The sequence below is a fragment of the Epinephelus moara genome, chromosome 5 (genome assembly GCF_006386435.1).
Source record: "Epinephelus moara isolate mb chromosome 5, YSFRI_EMoa_1.0, whole genome shotgun sequence".
In the NCBI taxonomy this organism is placed as follows: Eukaryota; Metazoa; Chordata; class Actinopteri; order Perciformes; family Serranidae; genus Epinephelus; species Epinephelus moara.
In genome coordinates this window covers 27,239,520-27,259,104 of record NC_065510.1, presented here as the reverse complement: position 1 = coordinate 27,259,104, position 19,585 = coordinate 27,239,520, and the positions used below count along the sequence as shown (strand labels likewise).

Below are 19,585 nucleotides of genomic sequence, written 5' to 3'. Positions count from 1 at the left end.
CCGCCTGCGCTCCGCCTGCGCTCCGCCTGCGCTCCCCCTGCTGCGCCGCCACACCCATCTCAGTGCACCTCGGTCTGCCAAACTACCAAACTGAGCGCGCCTCGGGTTGTGCTGCTCGAAACTAGCTCTGCGCGGGGTTCGCCACCCTGCGCCGCGCCGGGAAACTAGAGCCCAAAGTCTTGAAAGACGAACGCAGTTAAGGCATTTTTTAAGGTCAACAAGTCAATCAAAAACATTTTTGGCCATTCCTGTTGTTTCCAATATTTTAGTACAGTGACACATGTTCACAAACATATCGAAGCTACACCATCGCAGTTCATCTTTGCATGCTGTAGTCTGTTTACACCTGTCCATCACTCAGCGCTATGTCATGTTTTGCTGCTCTGATTGGTTGTAGGTCTATCCACTTGCATCCAGAGTCATTTTGATCTATGTCGCTAACGCCCCTTTAAAGTCTAAATTGAACTGAGGTGTGATGAAGAGTTTGGACAGTGGTGTTTTTGTTTAGAGAGAGTAAGCAATGGACTAAACAGTGTCTGTCTGCTCTAAATTAAATGTCAGCATGCCTGGCTAACCAGCTTACTGCAGTAACCCAGAGTTATGTACTAAAGCAATGGGGCGCGTCATTAACTAACTACATCATTTAGTGGGGTCACAGGCTAAGTTACCTGTTCAGGACTGGAACAGTGACTGCACAGTGATATCGTAATGTGATTATATCAGCTCTTCTTGCTTTTTATTTGGTTTGAGGAACTTTAAATTCCAGGAACTACTGTATACAGCCAAAGCTGCGTTAGGTAGTGGTTATTCCTCATACTTAAGTCACAATACCAACATCAAAGCATTACCTCTGTGTTGCTTTTCCAATTTCTATATCCAAACCATCCATTTTAATTGTACCAGGCATTCATTTTGATTTGTACTGTGAAGCCAGGGCTGACGAGCTCTATGCTGCAATACATGAACATGTGCTGTTCAACACGCCCAGACAACCATTCACACTCACATTCACACCTACGGACAATTTAGAATCACCAGTTAACCTGCATGTCTTTGGACTGTGGGAGGAAGCTGGAGTACCCGGAGAAAACCCACGCTGACATGGGGAGAACACGCAAACTCTGCACAGAAGGACTCCCCCACCCTGGGATTGAACCCCCCACCATTCAGTTTGAACCATGAACCCTCTTGCTGTGAGAGGACGATGCTAACCACCGCACCACCGTGCCACTCGTCTTTTTCACAGTGTATTTCTGTAGTAAATAGTAAAATCTGAGAAAATGTAGTCAAGTATAGTTTGTGGTCCTTTTTTGAGTCTGCTTTGGGGCAGAGTTTGTCGTATTTTGGTGCGAGTCGGACACAATAACAGGACCACTTTACAGTAACAGGTAGTTTTCTTTGCTGGGCTACTGCAGGCTTAGACTTACTGTGTTGTTTACAGTCTGAATTATTGACGTCTTCTTTTATATCCCTTTGTTCACACACACACACACAAACACTCACACGTCTGCTTGACACTTGAGGATGAACAGTCATGTGACAGAAAAGGTTGTAAACTCTCTCCGTATGAAATTGTGTTCTTCCTGTAACGCAGCGGCTGGGATTAGCCTTGGAAATAGGAGCTCTTTCTCTCTGCGTCTCCCTCTCTCTGTCCATCATCATTGCCAACTGTCAGATGTTGCTGTCATCCTCAGCCGTCCATTCATCTGTCTCTCTAATGGGAATCCCCCTCTGTTTTCCCTTCGCACAGCCCTTATTTCAACAATCCCTTGCTTTTTTTCCTCGTTCCTTTGTCCCATTTCTCAGTCTATCCCTCCTCCCCCTCTGACACACATAGAGCATTGAGGTGTCCTATTAATTGTGTTATATAAATTCAATTTTTTATTATTATTTAACGAGTTTCACTTTACCACAGTAACCAGGGAAAAAAGCTGAGTCCAAACTTAATTTTCACTCCTGGGTTTTTTTCCCCCGGTGCTGCTCAGCTGTCCCTGTTTGGGGTTTTTAATGTGGCAGCCTGTCAGTCTGTGCTGCTGCACAGAAATCTCTTACCTTTGTCATTCTAACCTAACCTCCCTCTGTCTCCTCCCGCCCCTTCCTGCTCCCGTCTTCCCCCTTTTTCTCTCTTTTTGATAGTGATGTGAAAAGTGCGGCGAGACTGAAGGCTCTGCTGGTTTCGGAGAGGTCCTCCGTCTGCAAAGGTAGAAAAGTTTTTCCTCCTTCCTCTTCGCCTCTGTCTGCTTTCCATTCTGCTCTCTGTCTCTGCTTGTGAACGCCAACCTTCGCTGCTAGATGAGAACACGTCAGCAGAATACAAAACATGGCTTTAACAGTCCAGACAGAAAATGGCACGCAGCACATATTAGGAATAAACTTAACACGTACAGTATGCTTACAAGGCCTGCATGCAGCCGAACAAGTGCACACACACACACACACACATACACACACATCATGCTCTGGAGTGAACAGGATATTCATCATGTGATTTTCCCGTTATTTCCTTTGGGAAAACGTTCCTGACACAAATACAAGAGTGTATTTTGTATTGTGTGTGTGTGTGTGTGTGTGTGTGTGTGTGTGTGTGTGTGTGTGTGTGTGTGTGTATGTGAGATGGAGGGAAGGTGCAGAAAATCCCATTTTCTTTCCCCTTTATGAGAAATTGCGAGCTGTCAAAGGTTTAAGGGTTACAGCCACCCAAGGACGGCAGGATTTGGAACAGAAAACAGACACTTGTTGTACAGACACCTTAAATCTCTGTGTGTCTATAGATTATCATGTTTACCTTATCGAGCATTGCTGTGTATTTTGTAGCATCTTGCGTATCAAGGTCTGTTTCCCCCCTAACTTTGTCCCAAAACAGCTTCACGTCAGTACAGCAGGAGCAGTATGAAACGAGGTTCATCACATGATGTTGTAGCTCTCTGTAAGGGAGGAGCACCCAGAGCGTTAGCAGCTGTGTTCTAGTGTTGAGCTTTCCTCACATCACAGAGTTAATTCTCTCAAATTAATATTGTTACCGTTACATATACTCGCACCTGTAAGCTGCTCAGCACAGCCAGTCTGATGTGTTGGTGGCTGAGCGGTGTGGAGCAGTAGTTAAGGGTGTTGCTTAAGGGCATCTAAGCAGTGGTGATGCTACTTTTTTCACTTTCTCCACCCAGATTCATCCTGTCAGTCACGGCACAGAGCTGTAGCTATCACTGAGGACACTGAGGCTGTATCGTCTGTATTTTTCTCTGGGATTTTTGAGTTTTGGCAACCTGGGGTGGTGATATTGTACAATTAAAAAAAATCCCAGTATGTTGTGACTCGATATATTTCAAGTTGACTCTTTTCCTCAGTAAACAGTTCAAGAATTTATCCACCAGGATGTTATTTTGGGCGGTGTGGAGGAAGCTTTGAAACAGCCTTCATGTTTCAAAGCTTTCATCCTGGACCTTCATGTTGGGAAGTAAGATTAAGAATATAAATAATTGAATATATGAGTGAATAAAAACGATATTACATAATTAATACATTTTCACAGACCCTCTTTTTTGTGTCTGAGTGGGTGTGCTTGGGGAAGTTGGACTCAGCTCTGAAGTGGAGGTCACTAACCTGCTTTGCTAACCTTTAGGCTACTGTTGCCACAATGGATGATGTCATTTTAGCTGTCCTTCTTTAACCTTTCCATTTTTTGGCTGCAAGTGAATCTCTGTGTGATGATGCAACCCTGTCTCCTAAATTACATTTGTATGTTACTTAACTTCTTTCTTTATACATTATTTTGGCAACATAATCGCTGCCTGGATTATGTTCACATACATGTCCTTCAGGTAACAGAATAATACATTCATGTCCTATGTAGGCTTCTGTTAGGAGGTGTTTGGGGAGGATGGTGACGTACAAAGAGCAGGATCTTTACACCAGAACTTTGGATTTGTGTCCAGACTCCTGTTAAAGGTTTAGGCAGCAAAATCATTTTGGTTAAGATAATGTTTTTGAACAAATCTAATAAAAAAAGGTAATTTAAAAAAATGCAAGATTGGCAGACCACAACTGAACATGTTGCTGATTATGTTAATAGTAAACATAATTTGCTCTGCATTTTGTTTCCCTAAATGTGTTTGCTGTTTTAAATTAGTTGCATATAAATGTAATATCGAGGAGGCTTGATGAAGGGAAAAATAATAATGTGTCTTTTAATATCCCCTCCCATATAATGTAGATCTGTCTTCTTCAGCACCCTGGACAGCACCATGGATTTATCAATACGCAGCACCGTTAGACTACTGATATTTCAGAGCCGTGGTCGAGGCAATAGATTCTGACACACACAAACCTCAGTCATGTAAAGAATCAATACATCAGGTAGACAAGACCAACATATTCAGCTGCACTCGCTCTGTTACTAGGGGATGGAGATGGGGGACGGCAGGTTAACAAGGGGCGTGCGATTTGGTCATTTTGGTAACGAGGCGCAGACAGACATATTGGTTTTGAACTGCCCGTGGGAAAATTGGACATGTAAGAGTCTGTCCGTTCTTGATTAAAAGTTCTGTTTATACAGTCTACTTTTTTCTCGTGTGAAATGACTCTTATTTCTGCTGTTGTCTCTTGTCTCTCGCTCCCTTGTGTGTGTGTGTGTGTCTCATTCATATCCAGTCACACTGCTTACTGGAATGCACAGATGTGATGGCTGAGTAGCATCACATTAGATGATTTAACACAGTTTGTCAGTTCCCTGGTTGCTGAACCAGTGATACAAATGCTGCACTGGTTGAAATAGGAACGCTTCGTCACATTTAAATAATTGTCAATAATGAGTTGGTCAGAGGTCTGGCTTCGGTCTCAGGGGATGGAGAGGGATGGCGGGTTAACAAAGGGGGGTATTTTGCTCATTTTGCTTACAAGAGGAGGTGGCAATCCCTTTTTCATCCCCACTAAAATTGCCTACTTGACCTTACTCTGCATGAGTGCCACTGGTAGAGGTTTTGTTTGATTTTGGACTGTGATTCAGGGGTTAACGTTTGCTATCTTTAAAGCAGCTATGATCAATATTTTTAGTTCAGTTTTTTGTTTCACAGTCTATCACTGAGTTCAGAGTCTTGCAGCATTGTTTCCAGGCGCAGCAGCAGCTCCAGGAGTTGGTGGAGACCAAAGACAGAGCTTAAACAACCAGAGCTAAAGAGCTTAAAATGAACATTGGGTTTATGTTTACCAGGTGGCCAAAAATGTATGACTACCGGGCAACTGTTTGCTAAAAAGTTATATATATATATATATATATATATATATATATATGCTATAGTGGCTAATGTTAGCAAACTTCAGTGATGTACAACTGAAAATAGTGAGACAGTTTCTATGAAGCTTCTCATCACATTTTAACACTTACAATTACACTATAACTGGCACTGTAGCAAAATGTGTTCACTTTAAAAGGTGATAATATTTAAGCATTGTTTTCATGCCCCCGTGCGGCCAAAATATCAATTATTGCAGGTTTAATATGCCGATGCCTTCCAAGTTCAAGGTCTTTATTCTTATTGTATGCAAAACTGTTACAGCGAGTCAGTCACTGGTGATGAAAATCTTAGGCCTCAGGCACCCTCCAGCAGTGCTCCTTAAATATCTATAAAGAAAGAAAGAAAATCAAGTAAAAGTAAAATTAGAGTTTAAGACATAAAATAGTTAAAATATAGGGTTAAAGGTTGAATAAAGAATAAATATGAAAGTATACACTGAATGTTAAGAGGAATGTAGTAAATCTATATAGATAAATGTATATGCATATTGAGAAGTAATCAATATATATGCACAGAGGTGTAAACAGTTTGTATAACAGTAAGTAAAGTGTATGAAGGCAGAGTGAGTGAAGTGATGAGCTCAAGAGTGTAATAGTCTTATTCCCTGCTGTTACTGAGCCTGATGATAACGTACTCCATTAAATAATATATATATTTTCCCATTGTATGCAGTAATAATTCATCTGATGGAATAAATTTAATTATTCTGATCAAAAATGTTCCTTCTGATGGGTGAGGGGATCCTGGGGATTCATTTTACAACAAAAACAAACACTTGTAATTATAATTTTCCTTTTTTGTATTCCTGATGAAAAGATCAATAAAAATTAAAAAATTATTCAAAACTTGCCCTGTTGTCCATCAGAGCTGTGCACAGATAAAGATTCTTAAAAGAAAATTAGCAGCAGGAGAGTTTGCAGATCTGATACGATAACTTCTCTCCTGTCTGCCATGATCAATATTTTCCTCAGCTGCACCTTGGACTCTAGATTGCAGTCACGGTCACACTGCGGGAAGTCGTCAGTTAAACACAGAGATATCACAGAGACCATCGGCAACGTTCACGTGCAGCTGAAAAATGTCGGTCTTCATCACCGAGGGAAGAGATGCGATAAAGATAGAGAGAACATCATCATTATCATCACTTCCATCTCTTAGATTGTCACTGTGACCTTCATCATTCATCAGTTTAATCATAATCATCATTATTCCAAGCTCCACAACTGTGCACGCCATTGTTGCTCCGTCCGTCACCGAGTTATTCCTGCTGTGTCTCCGCCAAACAGCTATGATCTCATGTGGCCTCCTGCCCTCGTCTGTCAGCATTTACACACCAAATGACGTTTGACCAGGATTCAAGGCTTCTCTATTCCCATCTCTAATGCATGTGGATGACCTGTTTGTGGACGTCTGTCTGCGTGTCTATGTGCGTGTGCGAGGGGACGTGTATGTGTAAGGGTGTGCGTAATGAGGTGATTTTTATTCGTCCTCCCTGTCCTCTTGCCCTGTCAAGACCACAGATTCAATTTGTGTGTCGAGATAGAAACAGAGAGATAGAGTGAGTGTGTGTGTGTGTGTGTGTACGCACATGAGAAAGAGAAATTCCTGCCAAAGGATTCTCATCTTTGAGCCCAGAATCAGAGATGGATGCAGAGATGAACGCTATTTTTTGCCAGGCTGTGTTTACCTCTGTGTGTGTGGGAAAGAAGATGGAGAGCTCAAATTTAACAACTTGGCATAAGCTGGTGTGCGCGAGGAAGGAAAAGAAAAGAGATGGAGGGAGGAAAGGAAAAAGGGGGCAGGAGAGAGGAAGAGAGGGGTGGTTGGGTGTGAACAGAGGAGTGCGTGGAGAGACGAGGGATTTGGGGGAAAGTGGAATTTCAGATTACAAGAGGGCAGATATATCTGACAGGAGAGACAAGTGCTGCTCTGAGCGTCTTTTGGAACTCAGCGGGCGGATGAATAAATGATACATATGCACAAAAACAATGCATATGTCACTTTCACTCAGCAGCTGATATTTATGAAGAAAAAGAGTCATGATGCATACACACATTTTTTCATCGGTGCCAATAGCCTTTGTGATATGGAAGGCCAGGCCAGTTTTATTTAAATAGACTTAAACCACAATGATAACATTTCACTTTAACCTTCCTGTCTAGCATTTTTTAAGTTCCTGTAAAGCAAAAATATATATGAGTTATGAGTTTGTGACATCCATAGACTGTAAAAATAATGGACATAGCCACTGTGACGTCACCCATTGGTTTGTGCTTTCCCTTTTTGAAGCCTTGAGTTTTACATTTTGTCCATTGCTATGTCGGATTTTCAGAGCCAGAATTGACCATTAGTGTGTCTCAAATCACATACTTCCGTTAATACACTTCTATGTAGTATACTGTGTGCACTATGTACTCATTGGCATAGTGTGCAAAAATTTCGACATGGTAGTGTTGTCTCAAACCAAACACAGCCGTTGTGCACTCACCGGAAATGACGACCGCAAATTAGCTAGTTAGCAAACTAGCATTAGCATTTGTGTTATCGTTCGCGGTACCAAATCATTACAGACTGCTAAATTAACCCAATAAACATACTGCTGGCTTATACCTGACAACAGTATAGTGGTTCTTAGTGCAAAAAACATGTGAATTTGCACGAAGCAGCGACGTTCACGGTCGCACAGTCCTCAGCCGCTATTTTCAGTTTGAAAAGTGGTCCCTCCCCTTCCGCTACGTAGCCAAGATGGCGACCATTGAGGGGGATAAGTGTCCATAGTTCCACACTCAACTTTTTGACCGTTTTGAGTGCACCATCTGGGTACAGGTAAATGCACTGCATTTTTCCATACTTCTCAGTGTGAAGTGTGAAAATATTAAGTGTAAGTACAGAAGTACGCGATTTGAGACACAGCACATGTCTGGGCAAGAGGCTAGCGCTGTGGATGAGGGAGGGGTGGATCTGACTGAGAAGCCCAAAAATTCACCCCATGGTACAGATGTCATAAAGGGAGAAATTAGTCATCGATACCAAAACTGTTTTTTGTACCAGGCTACCATGTTTATTTCTGCCATAAAGTTGGGCATTTTAACATGGGGGTCTATAGTGATTGACTGACCTCTGGAGCCAGCCTCAAGTGGCCATTCCAGGAACTACAATTTTGGGTACTTCCGTGTTGGCATCATTTTTCAGCCCCGTTGTCACACCACAGAAAAACATGTCAGGCTATTTATCACCAAGCCAAATTTAAATGATAAAATAAATAAATAAATACATTTTTAAAAAAAAAGCTCTGTTCTTTAGTCTGACAGGCTGGGGCGTGTCCGCTGGAGTCGCTAAAATGAAGAATGAGCTGCTGCGAACTGATAACCCAGCAACACAGGACACTGATACTACATGCTCTTTTGTAATTTTTTATGTAGTGTGGGAGGGGCTTGTGTTCAGGATGGCTCCAGTGCGTCATCCAGCCAGGGTTTAAGCCCCTCCCTTAAAATCCTGGACACAAAGGTGGTGAAAAATAATTTAACGGTCTAAATCCATAATTTAGTACTTTATAGTTCAGTCTTTCCACAATTTCAGCAAGTATTTTCTAACTTGTATACTGTGTTTAGAAAGAAACTTCTGATTTACTTCACCTGGAGTTTAAGCAGTATACACTCAGTTATCAGTTTATTAGGTACACCTAGTTAAAACTAATGCAGCCTAATACAACAGTTCTGCAACAAATCCTGTCTTCGTGAAGGTTATTGTTTTGTTGAAACTGTTTTAGAGAGGTGTTGATTCAACTTTATGATCACTTTGGATGCTGCAGTTTGAATTGTATTGCTTTCTGCATAGAGGTGTTTCTGTTGTTTAGCTTATTGATATGAATGGGGTGGACAAAATCACATAATCTGTGTATGGTACCAAAACTTTACGCTTCATTCAGTTGAAAAATCTTTGTCTGTTAGCACAGTCCAGGCAGCGATTGTGTCTCCTGTACAATGTGAGTGTGAAAAGAAATGAGTAGTTTAGCAGGAGGACAGGCTGAGGTAGAGGCCCGAACACAAGATGTTGCACAGAAGTTATAAAATAAACTATAACAACACGTCCCTTAAGTTAAATCTTTAAAGAGCACATTAAAAACACAACTAGCACTGACCAAAGTGCTTCACAAACAGATTCAATAAAACAGATACATGATCAAATAAAAACAGGAATGATCAAGTAAAAACAGTCAAACAAGACAATTTAAGTTTATTTATAAAAGCATTCAACATCTTGATAAAGTCTTAACACAAACAACTAAATAAAATACAAGCAAATAAAAAAAACGCAGTGTGGTCTTGGTAGAATATGTCATTGTAATGATAATGACAAGGCTACGGAAAGATCAAGAACTGAAAATGCTCCATCTAATTTGGTTTTTGAGTGGGTGCGTGGAATAGAGAGCAGTGATTGGTCACCAGATCTAAGGGGTCAGGAGATGGAATAGGAGATGAGCCAGTCCATGCAGCACTAGAAGAACAAACTAGGGCCATGTCCACACGGAGACAAGATTAGGTGTATCCGCAAAGGTTTTTTTATCGTATAGACCTTTCGTAAACACAGAACCAGCGTTTTAGAAGCCCAGATACGCCAACTTTTGAAACCGGGTCCCAGAGTGAAAAAAATTGAAGACGCCACCTTCGCGTTTCCGTATTTACAACACAGTACGCCTCTTTTCTGAAGCGATGACGCCATAACCCCACCTCTCCCTTAACCCGCATGCACTAGGCAACCATTATATCGCCAAATATGGACTGGCAGGACTCCCAGTCAACATTCTCCTGCAGTTCTGTTGTTTTGTAATCAAGTGTGACCCTAAGTAGCAGCTCTACCTCGTCGTCAGTCTATACAAAGTGGGCTTCTCTGGCATTTGTATTTTCCACCATCTTCTTCTTCATGTTTGTTTACATCGCACGAGTTCTATGCGTATGCTGCATTTCTTATTCTCTGTTTTTGGTGTACTTTGTGGCAGCGTTGCAGCGCCACTTGCAGGCTATACTACAGCGTTTTCAGTGGCTTCATGTTTACGTACACATATCTTGAGATGATTCCTTGTTTATGGAAAAATGAAATTGGTTTCGTCTTCATGTGGATATGGCCAAGAATTACCAAAATGTGGTTGTATGCCTCCCACAAATGTTGTTGCAAAGATGCTACAAATTCTAAACATAGATGCCTCAAACACATCTTTAACTTGGCAGCAAAGAAGAGCCATACAATCAGTACAGTTTCAAGGTGAACACCCAAAATGAGTGTCACCAATTCAGTATCTGGCCATATAGTTCCCCATTTGTTAAGTTTTGTGGTTGAATAATGACCTGAAAACATTATGGTGTCACATTAGAGTTGACCTTTGACCTTTTAATATAAAATGCCAATGCTGAATTGTTAAGTTATGGCCAAAACCATTTGACCACTTAATTCTGTTCAGTTCATCATTGAGTCTAAGTGGATGTTTGTGCCAAATTTGAAGACATTTCCTCAAATTGTTCTGGAGATATTGTGTTCACAAGAATGGGACGGACTGACAGACAACCCGAAAACATAATGCGTCGTGGCATATTAAAAGAATTTTAAAATCAGCTCTGTATTTCACTGGAAACCAGTGAAGAGAGGCCAGTACAGGGGGGATGTGGTCTCACTTCACTGGTACCAGTGAGGAGTCTTGCTGCTGCATAAACACTTAACTTACATTCTACTTTTGCAATCCTTACTCTGCAGATATGTGTCAAGGAATTCACAAAATGCGGCTTGAAGACTCCACTCACTGGTTACTTGACTTGAGAGAAAACAAAACAAAATGTACCTATACATTTTAAATTTGGTAAGATCCTGGAATAATGAAAGCAAACATGAGAGCAACAGTCAGGACTTACATGATCACAGCTTGTGTGTTTATGCACTGAATGTTTTTTACTCTCAGTGATGTCAAAACACTTTTAACACAGCTGTAAAAGCAACGTATTGTGATGCTGTGCCATTTCTAGGTATCGCTCTAATCAATGTATTGCCATGCAGCGCCACTGGAGGTCAAAACATCCACAATGTCCCTTTACTCTGTTCACAAGGTTGAGTCATGAGGTGTTAACAGAATCTCGCATAGTGTAATTTCTACAAGCAGGATTTTTATTCCAACAAGGAGTAAACAGGTTTACACATCAGTCCCAACGTGCAGTAAAACACACACCAGATCATAAATTATACTCGTTCCTGAGTGATCAATCACGAGGCTGTTATGACTCGCAGTATGTAATGGTGCGTAATGATACAATGGCTGCTGCGGGGCTGTTAGTGTATGCTGACTACGCAAGACTGAAGATAGAGCAAGTCTTATTTTCTGGCCTACGATGGTGATTGAAGTTAATGCTCAGAGCAGGTTTAATGGGGGCGCGTCAGTGCTCAGTCATGTCGGAGGCTGTGAACTGTGCTCGGGTTGAGCTCATTATTATGTTTTTTTAATGGTCATCATGTATAAATAAACAAAAAAGTGCTCAGGGAGTAAAAATTGTGTTCATTTAAAGGTATGCTACGCAGGATTTTTCTTAAAAAACAATGTATAGACAGAAGTAATCTCTCTCAATTATCAGTTATGATCCACTAGAGGTGTGTGTTTATCTGCAGAGACTCAGCCTGTATTTTCGGATTTTCTTCAAATTTTCCATGTTTGGGATGTTTGTGTATTGTCACAGGGCTCAGGTGAGGTCAGGGCTATATGAAAAGGTAGCGACCAGGTGCAAGGCTATAAGCAGCAGACATCTAAGAGACATGGCACTTCCAAAAAAAACCACAAATATAAGGAGGTGAGCACTAAACAAGGAGTGAATCGGGATTGGCTTTTAGTTTCACTTTCTATGGGGACCGTGTTTACGAACAGTAACCAACAGTTCTAATTCGTAAACCTTTAAAATCTGATTTTATAAATAGTAATAGTATTTTCAATATTATTATATCACAAACAGTGTAGGTCAACCAGTCTTTTTTTTTTTTTTTTTTTTTTTTTTTTTTTTTTTTTTTTTTTTTTTTTTAATTTTGTAGTCTTTCTTTGAGGGACTCTAGTGTATAATCACCTGCTCACTGGTGTTTTCTCCAAATTTTTCTCTATTATAATTAAATTCAAAAGGCTTAATTGGCATGGAAGTTTCAAAACCAATGTTGACAAAGCATCAAAATACTATTTGTCCAAATATTTGGACAGTTAACAATAGTGGTACACGATTAAGATTGTGCATATATTTGTGTGTGTGTGTGTGTGCGCGTTGAAACACAAATTCAGGTGAAAATTAGCTTGAACCAGACTTCATTTTTAAAAAGGAAAGGATTTATCAACCTGGACAAATGCTGTTTGCAGTGCATGTTTCTAGTTTCATGCATACACTACTTTTCTTGTAGAAGAAGAAGAACTGAAGAAGCGCCATCATGTTTTGTAATTGGCTCATTGTGTTTCTGTCTTCACCAACCAGAACTCATCACCTCAGAGGGACGATCAGTGTAGTTCATGTTTTGTTTAGTGTGGCTCCCTGGTCTGTGCAAGTTGCTGTTGTGTGCAGTGTGTTTATGTGATTAATTTAATACCATTCTCAGTGCCTAAAAGGGCTGGGCAGTACATACAAATAACATCAATATGGTGATATGAGACTGGATGTGGTCTTAGATTTTGGGTATTGTAATATTGTAAGTGTTGTCATTTCCTGGTTTCAAAGCTGCATTACAGTAAAGTGATGTAATTTCCTGAACTTATCAGACTGTTACCCACTTAGTCATTACAGCCACATTACTGATGATTTATTTACCAAAAATTTCGGTGTGTAAATATTTTGTAAAAGTACCAATAGTCAACCCTGAATCCGCTTTTACTTCTGGAGCCTCCCATTTTGGACGGGCTTGAGACGCACCCTTGTTTAGGACTTGGCTCAGATTAATCTGACCCCTGATTCTTGCTACTGCATGCCTTTGCTGACGTCAACCCCAGCAGGATTTGAACCATGGACCTTCCACAAGGAGGACGAGGTCTCTAACCACTACACTAGGGCAGCCCCACCAATACTCAACCCTACAATGCTGACTAGGGACTAGGGACAAGGGCTGGGCGATATAGAGAATATCAAGTAGCACGATAGTTTTGACCAAATACCTTGATATCAGTATTGTACCAATAGTCAACCCTACAATACTGATATCAAGGTATTTGGTCAAGACTATCCTGATACATGGTATTCTCTGTATCGCCCAGCCCTAGTCCCAAAAACTACTTATGGAGAAATAAAGATAGGATGAGACCACAAGTGTCCCTTTCATCTGTGCACGTGCTGGCTGTGAATTTCTGGGAACCAAAGTTAAGGGATTTCCCCAAGAACTTTGGAACAATCTCAAACCCTCTGTTACATGGCTCCGACCCCTGGACCTTAATCTGACAGATGGAACGGGAGCCAAGATAAAGAGTGAAGATTTTCCTTTAATAAAGCTCACATTGACTTGATGAAGTAGGAGGAAGAAGTGTGCACAGCCTGATATGATATCATTAAAGTCGTCCGATCTCTCTCAGGTTGGATGTAGGCTCCAATAAACATCCAAATTAGACGAGCGGGAGCAGCATGCAGGGCAAATCCATCTTGGTTTATTGATAAAGCACGGCAGCAGCAGACACATTTCAGCACTCAGCCATCATCAGCACCACACTCTAATTATCCGTGTATCTACCTGACTGAACAGGTGCTACGTTTGCCATTAGTAAACATCCATATATTTTTGTCAAATGAACCGCCATACTATGCTGTAATTACAAAGCAGGCCATATTAAAGACAGTCGATAGCTTCTACTCCCCGTCTTTGAGTGATTTATTTGTTCAAATTAAGACCACATTTCCCATAAATATTGTTGTTAAGATGTTGATTTCTGTCCTCCTGCCTCTCCCTGGCATACATCTGCATATGTTTATAGTCTCTTTGGGTTTTTTGCAGGAGATAAGATGTTGTAGCCCTAATTTATTTTTCTACAACCTTCTCATTCCCTTCACATTCTACAACAGCCGTAAATCTGTTTATCTGCACTGCACAAATCTCCATATTGTCAAGTCATTAATTATCGTAAAAGTTTTATTATTTGAAAACAAGTCAACAAATCTGCCAGTGAAGTGTTAGTTTCAACCTGTTTCCAATACAAATTCACAGTTTTGAACAGTGTGTAGAGTCAAGTGTTACAATATTTGATTTTTATCTGCCTTTTTTCAAGATGCTGCCTATTAATTTTGTTTTTTTTAAAGAAATCCTTGATAAAAGTTGAGGCATGCAGGAAGCTGGTCATAGAAATATCACTGCACCAGCAGATTCTTCTTTGCTTGTGTTAAAAAATGAGACATTTGAGGCTCCATGACTTAGTAACAGACAGAAAGGAATCCAAAAAGATGGTGGTGTCAATGAGTTAATGTCGAGATGCACTCAGCAGACAAACACTGGTGCTCTGGATGAAAACGGGTTAAAAATCTTCAAATGTGTACAAAAAAGGAAACGTCGCACACTCGTGGGTAGAGGAGCAGGAGTAATGTGGAGCTTTGAATGAATGCATAAAAAGGTCAGGCAAGTTTTGTCTCCTGATTTGAACCCTAACGAAGACCTGCTGAGGTCGAGACTGCTCAGTTATTTAATTGTTTCATGAGCAGCTTGTTATACAAACATTCCTCCTGCTCCTCTGCATGTGAGTGCCTGGAGTTTGGAGCATGTTTAACAGACAGGAAATGCTGGATTTTTTGCAAAGTGTAAAAAGAGCCAACTCTGCTTTGTGCTTGAGAGCAAGACTGTAGATATCCCATGATTCAGAGGGAGACAGAGGAGAAGTAAATGTAGAGGCTGCCAGTCCTCTCAGTGAAAGTCTCTTTTGTTTACACTGATTATGCAAACATCTCAAATTTAAGGTGGAAATGATGTGTTTTTGTCAAATGCTATGCTTAGTAAAAGCAGCACATGCATGTGAAGGGGGAAAAAAAAGTCCTGTCAGCAACCTCGTGGTTCATTTGTCTTCACAGCGTGGCGGTGACAGCTGTAGAAAGAGAGACGGGCAGAGCAAAAGACAGACGGAGAGAAGTTGATGCAGAGCCGGCTGACAGTTGAAAGAAGATCAAAATCAGCCACATAACTTCTCCTTGCTTCAACACGGGCCCACACATCCATGCCGCACGTGCACAGACGCCTCCGAGATGTGACAGACAATCGTCTAGCAATCGCGACGCGCGAGGAAAACAAAACCAAAAACAAACAAAACGAATCACAAAGTATGAGGAGGTGTATTTCATATGCGGAGGAAATACCAGGAACAAGAGAGGGGGACAGAGCGTAACAGATGGAGATGCGTGCGTGTATGCGCGCGCGCATGTGTGTGTGTGTGTGTGTGTGTGTGTGTGTGTGGTTGGGGTGCTTGGGTAACTTGAGACAAAGTGCCGCTTATCCACTAAGTTCTGTAAACAAGAAAAAACCCAATGAACAAATAATATAAACTCAGTAATAAACAGATAAACAAAGCTGCAGCTGGTTTTTGTCTGAGGGTTTACCTTCCATTCACACACACATACACACACACATACACATGCCCTCCGCAACACTGCACGCACTTTTAAAAGTTATGGTTTATTTTGAATTAGAATCAGATTTCAAAGTGCGTACACGCTTTGGGGCAACAAAGATTAGCCTCAAATAGACGATTATCTGCTGGAAATTAGCATCTCTGCCTGTATGTGTTGGCAAAAGTCTATTTGTGTGTGTTGTCCTGAAGCATCTAATTTGAATTCTTCAAATGTGAAATTTGCAAGGTGGGACTCACACTCACAGACAGATGTCTCTTGGGATTATGCAAAATGGTCGGAACCTCGCTGTAAATCTGCAGCCTAGTCAGATTTTTTCCACCCAGCACCTAAAACCATATTAAATCTTTTTCACTACATTATTTTGGTGAGGAAAAATGACTAATAGAATAATCCCTCGTCCTCGCTTCAGAACCAGACTCTAAGCTCGTCACAAATCCAAAACAATGGCCGTCTGAGGCAGAGGGAAACCAAAAATAAGCTGTGAAGATCTTTTTTTTCCTGGTGTGGAAGGCAGGTGAGATGCGGTGAAAGAAAGAGCTCATTTCCAGCATCAAACAGTGTTTGAGAGATAAGTCCTGTGATAGCAGGTATGAATGTGAGGCGCTTCATTTGGAATAGATTTGTTAAAGTGCCCAACAATGTGTCACTAGATGAATATTCATTTGGGAAAACTCCGCTCTTCATCTAGTGGAATGTTTCTGTGATTCAGGAAATTCTTTTTTGATTTTAAAAGCGTATTGGAAGAAATATATTCACATCTTTAAGCAATATTTCTCTATTAAGAATGGACCAAATGGCAAATATGTGTAAAGTGAAAGGTATAGCTCTACCTAGAGTTACCACCTGACTGCAGATGCCCACAGGTCTGAAAGCTCGAGCTTTGTTTTCTTTACCTGTCTTGTAGCATTGTTTGCTGTACGCTGTCTACCCAGCATCAAGTATCAGACTGACTTAATGAGCAGCTGATTTAGGTCTTAAGAGTGTGTAGAGAAAAAAAGTGGAGCTAAAAGGAAAATAAATATTAAACTTACATTCACCAGATTCCAAATTAATGCTGGATGCCTAAATAGGGGACTGTATCCTAACACATTTGATAAGGTAAAGTTATGTCAATGTTGTAATCACAGCTTGTTTCTATTGCCTTTAAGTGGTCAAAAAATTGGCTTTTGCATATACCTACAAAAAGTAATACACTATAGTTCACATCAAACCCTCTTAATTGTGAGTCAGGAGGCTATGGTCATGTGATCAGTGCACTGCAAGCTGTCAGGAGCAAACAAGGGAGTCAGGTAAGGTGCAACAAAGTCTGCTTAGGGAGGAAGTTGGGATGGATGGATGTGTCAAACTAACACAGGACATTGACCCAGGAGACCGCTGTTTGTGTCCTGTGTGAAACCGAAGGTCAATGTTGAGTTACTTTAAGTTAAATACTTATATAATGTCACGTCATCACATTACATTAAGAACGTAACGTGATGATAGCCACCATTTTCAGTAGGAGTGCTAATTTGTAAGATATCACATGAAACATTGTATGAAGATAAGTTGCATAAAAAAAGTCCCATCTAAAAAGATCTATAACAGTGTCGGTGTTGGGAGCATTTTCACAGCTTTACCTTATAATCAGAAAGCCCTTTCTAACCCATCTTTAAAAGCTCTAAACTCTCACTTTAAACCTACAATAACAGAGTTTCAGTGGATAAAAGTTGTAAGTTGAGACTTGTTAGCAAACAGTTGCATATACCCATCCAGCAGTTATGGAGCAACACATGCATTCATGCTATATGTGGCTCTTTAGGTGCTAAATGCTCCACTATGTTTATCAAGTAGTCTCTAACTGTGTAACTGTAACTAACTGTGTCTGCCTGCTGTCTGGTGTTAAAAGCAGGTAGAGTACAGTGGGGTTTTTTGAGCATCTTAACTGAAACAGGCTGCCTGCTGCTGCCAAAAACAGCGCTAGGAAAGCAGCAACCGTGAACCAGAGCAGTAGAGTTGTCGGCCAAACAGCTAAACGATGAGTTAAAAATCACTTTAAAGCCCTGTAATTCTCTGCACTATATGGGTCTTTAACACTATAACATAGTTTTCATATTGCGACTTGACACATTATTAGTGTAAAATCTGCGTTTCAGATGCTTCAGATTTAAACATACTCATTATGCAATCATATGGTTATATATGACACTCTCTTCAGCAAAGTAACGACAGCTGGCAAATTAACACAGTGGGCTAAAAACTACAATATTTCTATGTAAAAATGTCGTGAAGTAGACTTGTAAAGTAGCAGCACATGGAAATACCTCAGATTTGTACATGAGTAACTTTAAATTCCGCTACTGCATTTGAATGAGAGCAAATTGTTGTGTAATAATAGCTACATGTTTAAACATACACATGTAAAGGTCACTTGCTACTACAGGAACTGGCTGATTTACTGGTGCACAATATAAGTGTGTGTGTGTGTGTGTGTGTGTGTGTGTGTGTGTGTGTGTGTGTGTGTGTGTGTGTGAGGGAGACAGAGATAGACAGGGATAGAGATGTGATCTGGGAGAATTGATAAAGACAGATTTATAATCCTCAGTGGGAGCGTCTTTGTAAGGGCCTGTATTACAGCGTATCACATGTTTTCAGGAAAATGTGACACCTCAAAGATAAGAGCATCAAATCATCAAATGCAGTGGATTTTCCCACTGTTCCAGAAGTGTTAAAGTCACAATTTTCAAGCATGTCAGAGCTGAATTATGAAGACGTATAAACAAAAATATCAACAAAAAAATAAGCAACAGACTGAAGTTTGACTCCTATCGGGACCAACGTGTCAAACACAGCTGGTTTATCTGTGAAGGAAATAAATAATGTTTTTCAAAATGAAATACGGGCAAAAAACATTGATACAAAACATCATAAATCATTTATATGAAATGTAAGTTGATGGAGATGATGACTCAGGCAAGAAATTTTAAAAACTTATGTCTTATTGCTTTATTTTCTGGTTCTAGTTTGATCAGATTTGACAGCCTGAATTAATCTCTTTTTTTGGTTTCGACACTCAACCGCCTCTGATTTTATGGACGTACTTCATCTTCAGTGGACGTATACAAAGAGTAGCAGGCATTATGATACATCTGCGTGGCGTTGAATAGTTGGTTTAATATGTGCATGTTTGCCAAGCACTCAGACATGATGCAGAGACATGAGGAGGCTGGCATAACAAAGAAGGAAGCGGTGGTGAAAAATGACGGTGGTCAAACAGATTATTAGCAGCTTGATGTGTGTGATGTGAGAGGAACTGTAACCGTGGAAATGGAGCTTTGATGCAGCACCTCCAGCTCGCTCAGAGATGTCCATCACACTGTGTTATGCTGCTTAAGTAAGCAATTCTTCACAGGGTATTTACACAAAGAGTGGAGGTGAGAAATGAATTCTTAGCTGTTTTTGGATGTAGAACTGTCTTAAACCCAATTGGCACAGGACGAGTATTACCAGGGGACCTCCTGTGATTTAGAAATTACCCCGTCATGTCTATGTTTCGTGCGGCACATTCACACCCGATAAACAAAGTCTGTATTTTACTCAATTTACTGACATTATCCTCCAGATATGATGTCAAGGCGCCTGAAGTTACTATTAATAGGCTGCCACATTATAACTGTTGAGCCTGTTGACAGATAAACAATTTCCTTACGGAATGCT

General features: G+C 40.6%; 1 protein-coding gene across 2 annotated transcripts in view; it reads left to right on the top strand.

Moving 5' to 3' along the window:
• The window catches only part of elfn1b (extracellular leucine-rich repeat and fibronectin type III domain containing 1b), a 168,597-nt gene that overhangs the window by 102,340 nt on the left and 46,672 nt on the right, over positions 1–19,585 (top strand). For both annotated transcript variants that reach the window (XM_050045504.1, XM_050045502.1), the window contains one exon: positions 2,137–2,201. The gene's annotated coding sequence lies outside the window, so the exon portion shown is untranslated. The remainder of the gene's footprint in view (positions 1–2,136; positions 2,202–19,585) is intronic.